Source organism: Polypterus senegalus, chromosome 8, assembly GCF_016835505.1.
Source record: "Polypterus senegalus isolate Bchr_013 chromosome 8, ASM1683550v1, whole genome shotgun sequence".
NCBI classification, from domain to species: domain Eukaryota; kingdom Metazoa; phylum Chordata; class Cladistia; order Polypteriformes; family Polypteridae; genus Polypterus; species Polypterus senegalus.
The window spans coordinates 185,193,354-185,202,917 of NC_053161.1; the positions used below are offsets into that span (position 1 = coordinate 185,193,354).

Sequence of the window (9,564 nt, forward strand, 5' to 3'; positions counted from 1 at the left end):
ACAACCATAAAGTGCATCCCCAAAATCCAGAGCACTTACCGTCTGCCTCTTAGCGATGGGATTGTTTCTGAACTTGTTCACACTTCTCTCTCACTCAGTAACAGTCTTGTGCCCGTAGTGCTTCACAAAGCGAGACAGTGGCAGCGTGGCTACAGTAGCTGTCGCGTTGGATGACGTCATCCTGAGGGCAACATAGGATCACGTGATGAGTGAGCTAGCGCTCTGCCTGGAGAGAGGCTGGGTGGCTCAGTGTCCGGCTGCCTTATGGGAGCCCCGTAAACCAACAGAGTCAACGGAGGAGCTGCGTTTGTTTGGGGCTGCCACTGAGCCGTTTGGTTTTCTGATCGTGGACTCATTTTTTTTTTTCAATTTTTCTATTTCCCTTCGCTTTTGATTTCTTGTAAATAGCTCTTGTAAAATGTAGTAACACATCTTGGTGTCTTTTTTGTTTTTTGATACAATAATTATATATATATATATATTCAAGGCATTCATAGTCTGAATCACAATCTGATTGTATGGGTGGTTACCTATCAGGTAACGCTTGTGGTTGGTCAGCAAATCAGCTAACATCCGCCACGGCGCCATCTCAGTTGCGAGAAGCAGATCATATAGAATGGTTGAAATAGTGTTACTGTCAAATAATGCAAAGAGTACACGACACGTGTTTCGCCCTAATTCTGGGCTCATCAGGTGTACACACTCACTGCACTCCCTCTCAGGAATCGAACCTCGGACGTCAGCATTAGAGGCGAAGCCCCTAACACAGCACCACGGCGTGTGGTTTGTTTACTTGACAGTTTGTAGATCGGGGTAATTACATTCAAGGCATTCATATAGAATGGTTGAAATAGTGCTACTGTCAAATAATGCAAAGAGTACACGACACGTGTTTCGCCCTAATTCTGGGCTCATCAGGTCTATATGATCTGCTTCTCGCAACTGAGATGGCGCCGTGGCGGATGTTAGCCGATTCGCTGACCAACCACAAGCGTTACCTGATAGGTAATCACCCATACAATCAGATTGTGATTCAGACTATGAATGCCTTAAATGTAATTACCCCAATCTACAAACTGTCAAGTAAACGAACCACACGCCGTGGCGCTGTGTTAGGGGCTTCGCCTCTAATGCTGACATCCGAGGTTCGATTCCCGAGAGGGAGTGCAGTGAGTGTGTACACCTGATGAGCCCAGAATTAGGGCGAAACACGTGTCGTGTACTCTTTGCATTATTTGACAGTAACACTATTTCAACCATTATATATATATATATATATATATATATATATATATATATATATATATATATATATAGTAATGACCCGGCAGTCAGCGCTGGCGGCATGGTGCATTGTGGGTGTTTATGTAATGTTTGCTGTTTGTGTTAATTAAGCAAGGCAATCGATTTCTTGTACACTATAAATGTTGTATGTGTTTGTGTTTCAATTGGTTGGGTGGGCTTGGGTCATTTGCAGCCCGGGTTTATAAAACTGTAGCATCTACCATCATGTAGAGGGATGTCTTCGTGAATGACCTTGATAATGGCCCTGAAATGTGTTGAGCTTTGTTTCTGACTATCTGCTCTAATAAAGAGATACAAAAGGACAGAGCTGTGTGTTGCTAGATTTCATCTATGCAATTATTACAGAGACACTCGGAGTCGTGCGGTGTATGGGACACGAGTGCTCGCCTACTTAATGAGCTGGGTACAGCTGCGTGCATGACGCTGGCATTCCGCTAGCCGATAGCTTGGGGGAAGTGCACGGCAGTGTTCGGCTCCGAAAACTTCAATACTCAACCACAGGTTGCTACAATATATATATAATCTCATAATAAGAAACTTCCACCCTCTCTTTCTTCTCTGTATCTCTACTATCTCCAAAGAAATCCGTTTAATTATATACCCTGAAAGAAATGTTCACAAGCTTTTCTCTACCTTTAAGTCTCTCTTAAGTCCTCCAGCTGCTCCAAGACCTTTGTCATTCTTTCCTGATGATTTTGCTTCTTTTTTCTCTTTCAAATTCACCAAAAGACACCAAAAACATCTTCTGAGTCTCCTCTGTGTCATTCTCCTCTTTCATCCTTCTCTACTCTAAATGACTCAGACATTTTTGAGTCCGACCTGTGCTCTGTACCCCATTTCTTCACACCTGTCTGCAGTCCATCTCTCCTTCCTCGATCTCCTATATCTCTTCTCTTTTCAATGCCTCACTGACCCCCAGTATCTTCTCTACTAAATTTTTACTAAATTTCTACTGGATTGTAACACTCGGGGAAACAGGACTATTGACCTACTGTATGCAAACGTTAAAGACGCATACAGCGCCACCCCGCTGCCTGCGCTTGGGAAAGCAGATCATAACCTGGTTCTGCTTCAGCCTCACTACAAACCAAGAGTGAAGGCGCTACCTACAACCACACGATCATTCAGGCAGTGGTCCCCTGAGGCAGAGCAGGCTCTGAGAGACTGCTTTGGAACTACAGACTGGGATATATTGCTTGGGTCACATAGTGAGAACATTGAAGACGCTGTTGAATGCACAACTGATTACATCAACTTCTGCATGGACATTGTAGTTCCAGTAAGAACAGTACGCTGCTATGCTAAGAACAAGCCATGGATTACAAGTGACATCAAGGGCCTTTTGAACCAGAAGAAAAGGGCTTTTAAAGGTGGTGATCAGCATGAGCTCAAGCGCGTGCAGAAGGAACTCCGAGTCCAGCTCAGGGCGAAAGAGCAGTACAGGAGAAAGCTGGAGCAGAAGTTGCAGAACAACAGCATGAAGGAAGTGTGGGATGGGATGAAGATTATCACTGGCTGCAGCTCGAAGTGGGGTGCCACTATTGAGAGAGACGTGGAGAGAGCATATCAAATGAACAAATTCTTTAACAGGTTTGACCACCCTAACCCACTCTCACCTCGGAGTACTGTATCCTCCAACCATCCTTCTGCTGATACCAGCATAGGTGAGACATCCCCACCCACAATTACAGCAGCCCATGTGAGCAGAGAGCTGAAAAGACTTCGTGCCAGCAAAGCAGCGGGTCCAGATGGTGTATCGCCACGACTGCTGAAGGCCTGTGTGTTGGAACTGGGGAGTCCTCTACAGCGCATCTTCAACCTGAGCCTGGAACAGGGGAGAGTCCCAAGGCTTTGGAAAACATCTTGTATCACCCCTGTCCCAAAGGTATCATGTCCTATTGAGCTGAATGACTTCCGGCCTGTTGCTCTGACGTTAAATCTGATGAAGACCATGGAGCGGCTGCTGCTTCACCACCTGAGGCCACAGGTCCGCCATACCCTCGACCCTCTGCAGTTCGCATACCAGGAGAAGGTGGGAGCAGAGGATGCCATCATCTATATGCTACACCGATCCATCTCCCACCTGGACAGAGGCAGTGGTGCTGTAAGAATTATGTTTTTGGACTTCTCTAGCGCCTTCAACACCATCCAAACTCTGCTCCTTAGAGACAAGCTGACTTAGATGGGAGTAGCCTCACACCTGGTGGCATGGATTGTGGACTATCTTACAGACAGACCTCAATATGTGCGTCTTGGGAACTGCAGGTCTGACATTGTGTTCAGCAATACAGGGGCGCCGCAGGGGACTGTACTTTCTCCGGTCCTGTTCAATCTATATACATCAGACTTCCAATATGACTCGGAGTCCTGCCACGTGCAAAAGTTCGCTGATGACATTGCTATTGTGGGCTGCATCAGGAGTGGGCAGGAGGAGGAGTACAGGAAGCTAATCAAAAACTTTGTTAAATGGTGCGACTCAAACCACTTACATCTTAACACCAGGAAAACCAAGGAGCTGGTGGTGGATTTTAGGAGGCCCAGGCCCCTCATGGACCCTGTGATCATCAGAGGTGACTGTGTGCAGAGGGTGCAGACCTATAAATATCTGGGAGTGCAGCTGGATGACAAATTGGACTGGACTGCCAATACTGATGCTCTGTGTAAGAAAGGTCAGAGCAGACTATACTTTCTGATAAGGTTGGCATCCTTCAACATCTGCAGTAAGATGCTGCAGATGTTCTACCAGACGGTTGTGGTGAGTGCCCTCTTCTACGCGGTGGTGTGCTGGCGTGGCAACATAAAGATGAAAGACGCCTCATGCCTGGACAAACTTGTTAAGAAGGCAGGCTCTGTTGTAGGAGTAAAATTGGACAGTTTAACATCTGTGGCAGAGTGACGGGCATTAAGCAAACTCCTGTCAATCATGAATAATCCACTGCATCCACTGAACAGTGTTATCTCCAGGCAGAGGAGTAGCTTCAGTGACAGACTTTTGTCATTGTCCTGCTCCACTGACAGACTGAGGAGATTGTTCCTCCCCCACACTATGCGACTCTTCAATTCCACCTGGGGGAGTAAATGTTAACATTACTCAGTTATTGTCTGCTTTTTTTTATTTTTATTTTTTTCATTTTTATTATTATTTAATTTAATATTGTTTCTTTGTATCAGTATACTGCTGCTGGATTATGTGAATTTCCCCTTGGGATTAATAAAGTATCTATCTATCTCTCTATCTCTCTATCTATCTACTAATTTCAAGATGTCTTGTTGAATCCTTATGCTCAATATCCCTCTCTCACCCCATCTGCCCTTGAGATTTACCTTCCTGTGTCTGTGTCCATTCTGACATTTCTGTCCAAAATCCTAGAACTCATAGTTCATAAACAGCTCTCTTCATTTCTCTCTGACTATAATCAACTAGATATATTTCAGTGTGGATTCTCCAAGGGTCCCGCTACTGAGACTCCACTACTTTCCACCACAAATGCTCTTAGATCTGCTCAAGCTGCTTCTCCCTCCTCTATCCTCATCCTCTTTGTCCTTTCATGTGCCTTTGTTATGGTTCACCACCCCCTACTTATCTCTTCTCCTAATTAAATTGGAATAAGCGACTCTGCTTTGAACAGGTTCAAGTCCTCCCTTTTGGACCGATCCTTTTGTGTCTCCTGGTCTAACTCCTTGTCTTCTTGACAGAACATTTCTACAGATGTGCTTCAAGGACTGGTGTTGGGTTCACTTTTCTTTTCCTTGTACATTTGTTCCTTTGGCAAGGTTATTTCATCTCACCATCTTCTCCTACCTCCTCAATGGTGGTGACTCACAGATCTCCTCTCATTTCTCTCTTACAGTTCACTGCTTTCAGCCGAGATCTTCAGTTGCCTCCCTGCCATCTCAATCTGAATGAATGATCACCATCTTAGTGAGGATCTGATCAAAGACTTTGTAATTAGAAAAAAGTAAGAGAACACTTTTCAAATATACTGTGAATAAAGTGGAAGCATACAGAAAATATTATTTTCCATCTTATTGTAAGTTTTATTTCATTTTTAAAATAACATTTTATTTTACAGTTTATTATTGTTTATATTTGAATCAGATATATATGGGGCCACCAAAATCTTTTAAGTTCTTGAATCCAGCAACATCCCTGTATTATTTTATAATCCTTATGTTTAAATTTGCTTTGTTGCGTAATAAAAATTAGGAAAGTAACCTTCTTAATAAAGCCCTGAAGCCACAGCCTACAATGAATCTCAGCAGAACAACAAAGTATTTCCATAATATTCTCATTATGGTCAACTAATGTGGAACTGAACTGACAATACAGCCCTGTCAGTGGTGGATCAGTACGCTCAGTTCAGATTGGGCCGTGCCGTAAAGTGGAGTTTATTTTATTTTCTTCATTAAGCATATGTGCAGTGCGTCACATCAGCTCAGATATGATATCACACACTCCATAAATTATTAATGCTTGTGTAAAACAGCTTGTTCAGCACCTTAAACTGTGTTATGAAGCAGACTTTCAATACGCATGAGTGCAGATCAGGCAGGCAGCACAGATCGGGTAGTGACAATGGGTCCAGCTGAAGGGGTCTGCGATTGAGTAGGTCACTGGACAGCCAAGTGGATTGCAGTGTTTTGTCATCTGGTTTACTGGACTTGAGTCAGATAAATCCTCCCTCAACCCCGACCTTCACCGTAATGTAACCAGGTGTCATCAATGATCTATACTAATAAAAGGCAAAGCCCTCACTCACTCACTGACTGACTCATCACTAATTCTCCAACTTCCCGTGTGGGTGGAAGGCTGAAATTTGGCAGGTTCATTCCTTACAGCTTCCTTACAAAAGTTGGGCAGGTTTTATATCGAAATTCTACGCGTAATGGTCATAACTGGAAGCAGTTTTTCTCCATTTACTGTAATGGAGATGAGCTTCAACGCCGTGGGGGCGGAGTTTCGTGTGACATCATCACGCCTCCCACGTAATCATGCAGTACATAGAAAACCAGGAAGACCTCAAAAAAGCGCTCAAGAAAACATGCATTATATAATTGAGAAGGCAGCGAAACAATAAGAAGCGAGCGAGTGACATATACAACCATATTCATGAGTTCTGCTACTTCAAACAAAGCACGATGTAAACCTACACTTTAAATTAAGTTCATAGACAGGCTACGCTGGCGCTTGTAATTTAGTGCCTGCCCATATAAGGCCGTCCGTCAGCGGCAATCCAATAGCAAACTGCCACGGGTAAATATTCACGGGTGAAGGACTGTGCTTATGGAGAGGAAGATGAGATGGTCAGGGTGGTGTTTGACACAAACTCAGCGAAACTGCGAGAGAAAGTTTTAAGTGCCAGGACTAAGGTAACATTAAATAAAGCTATGGACATAGCACGAGATGGCACCAGCACAGCTGGGAACCTTCGATGCAAGTACACCAAGTGGCTCACGTGAACTGACGCAGTGCACAGATAAAAGCAACAGTTCCAAAGAGCGCTGAACAAAACCAAATTACACAATTGAAAAGGCAGCAAAAATATGAAGCGTCTGATAAGCATATTCATAAATGCAGCTACTGTGGAAACAAAGCACACGGTGGAAAAAGTCAATGTCCCGCTAAAGGAAGACAGTGTAAAAAACCCGTGCATGCAGTGTGTCAGGTCTCAGATAAAGAAGAAGACGAGCTGTTTATTGATGCAGTAAGAAACGAATCGATGAATGAAACCTGTTATCTTAACAACGATTGACAAACACGGAATATAACTTGAACACAACACATCCTACAAATACGAACCTGATTGAAAGAAATAATGATAATCAAATCCTTGATGACAGCAACACTCAGTAACACTCAAAAAACAAATACTGTATATTGACAGTCATGTTACGTTATTTTAAAATGTTCCCTTTTCTTTTTCTACCTTTTTTAACACACTACTTCTCCGCTGCGATACGCGGGTATATATATATATATATGTGTATATATATATATATATATATATCCCGCTCTACATACTCGAATAATGGATACTTTATTCGCCATCAATGATTGTTTTGGTAAAGCCATACTCAGTGTATTCATTAGATGAACGGTAAAAAGTAAGAGCTAAGGGAGGATGACTCATTGAGGCATGCAGGCTGTAGTCTTGGCTCAACTCTATTTGAATTGCGCTGATCACATTTGAAAAAATATATCTTTTCAAGTTCTATTTAGTCCATATGTGTCAAACTCAAGGGCTTGAGATCATTTTATATACTGTATTATTGTTATTAATGGCCGGGTATATGAAGCGCTGGTAACACAATAAACTACAGATCCCATAATGCAGCGCTTCAGCTGCCTTGTCGAACACTTACAGCGTTAATCAAGTCTACCTTATGATGCTGCAAGTTATTGCGAAGCTAGAGTTATTATGCACTGAGTTTGCACGGCGCTTTGGTGACTTTGAAGAACAAAAAAAGTCCGTCTACATGCGGCTCGAACCTTGTGCATGTTTGGTAGCACATATCTGTGTGAGAAGCTCTTCTCAGTGATAAAGACTAACAAAACAGCACACAGGAGTCGCCTCACTGATGAGCACCTGCAATCCATCCTGAGAATCTCCACAACACAGAACCTCACACCAAACAGAAACGAACTTGTGGCCAAAAAAAGATGCCAGGCGTCCAGCTCTAAAATGACATATGCGCAAAGAAAACTGAATGATTTGATTTGTTATTGCACGTAAGAGCGGGAGTCAACCGTTTTAACAAACAGCGTATTGCACTGATACGAAATAGCTGTGTGTGTATATATGAAGATATGTATGTATATGTATATATATGTTTATATATGTGTGTGTGTATGTATGTGTATATATATATATATATGTATTTGTGTGTATATATGTGTGTGTATGTATGTATATGTGTGTATATATGTGTGTGTATATATGTAGATATATATGTATGTATATATGTGTATATGTATAGATATGTATATATATATATATATATATGTGTTTATGTGTGTGTGTAAATATATATATATATATATATATATATATATATATATACATATCTATATATATATATATATATACATATCTATACATATACACATATATACAATTACATTGACAATCAGGTTACGTTATTTTCAAAATGTTTCCTTTTCTTTTCATTGCTTCTTTAACACACTACTTCTCCGCTGCGAAGCGCGGGTATTTTGCTATTTTTTATATAAAATTACATAAGAGTAAAGAAATTTGAATGTTTGTTCTTTTGTTTACTTTATTTCTAACTTGTATAATTTAGACAGGATATATTTTATGGAGAGCAAAATATTATAAGTTGTTTAAGGTTTGAGTTGATTTATTCAGGAATAATATTCCTGTCTGTTTTTACCATTTCTACCAAAGATATTTCTGTCGACTAAATAAAAATTCCTTCTATTTAAAATTTAAATAGAACTTGAATAAATACTGATAGTTCATAATATCCACGAGACTTGCACGTAAGAGCGGGAGTTATCCGTTTTAACAAGCAGCGTATTGCACTGATACGAAATAGCTGTGTGTGTATATATGTAGATATGTATGTATATGTATATATATGTTTATATATGTGTGTGTGTATGTATATATATATATATATATATATGTTTGTGTGTATGTATGTGTGTGTGTGTATGTATATGTATGTGTATATATGTAGATATATATGTATGTATGTATATATGTGTATATGTATAGATATGTATATATATATGTTTATGTGTGTGTGTATAAATATATATATATATATATGACAACAACACTCATCACTCACAACAGTGACAAAACAATTACATTGACAATCATGTTACGTTATTTTCAAAATGTTTCCTTTTCTTTTTCATTGCTTCTTTAACACACTACTTCTCTGCTGCGAAGCGCGGGTATTTTGCTAGTGTATAATATAAAGCAACACCCTCCTCAATGGAGTGGAGCTCTGGAGGTCCACAGAAAGAGTCTGTTGAAAAAGTTGAATGCAAGATTAGGATAAGAAGGGCTGGCTTCAAGAAAGGCATTCAGTGTTTTATCAATTCGTCCTGCTTTATCAAACTGTACTGCTGTAGCACAAACTGACAGATCTGTGGTCTCCTACCACACACAGAGTCGGCAACTTTTACAGCTGAAAGAAATTCACCACAAAATAAGGAAAAAACTAACTTTCTGCAATGAAAAGACTTGTATTATGATATTTTATTTTTTTGCACGCTCCTCATAGCTG

At 40.9% G+C, this 9,564-nt stretch overlaps 1 protein-coding gene across 1 annotated transcript in view; it reads right to left on the reverse strand.

Moving 5' to 3' along the window:
* The window catches only part of LOC120534758 (zinc finger protein 501-like), a 75,997-nt gene that overhangs the window by 61,251 nt on the left and 5,182 nt on the right, over positions 1 to 9,564 (reverse strand). The window lies entirely within an intron of this gene.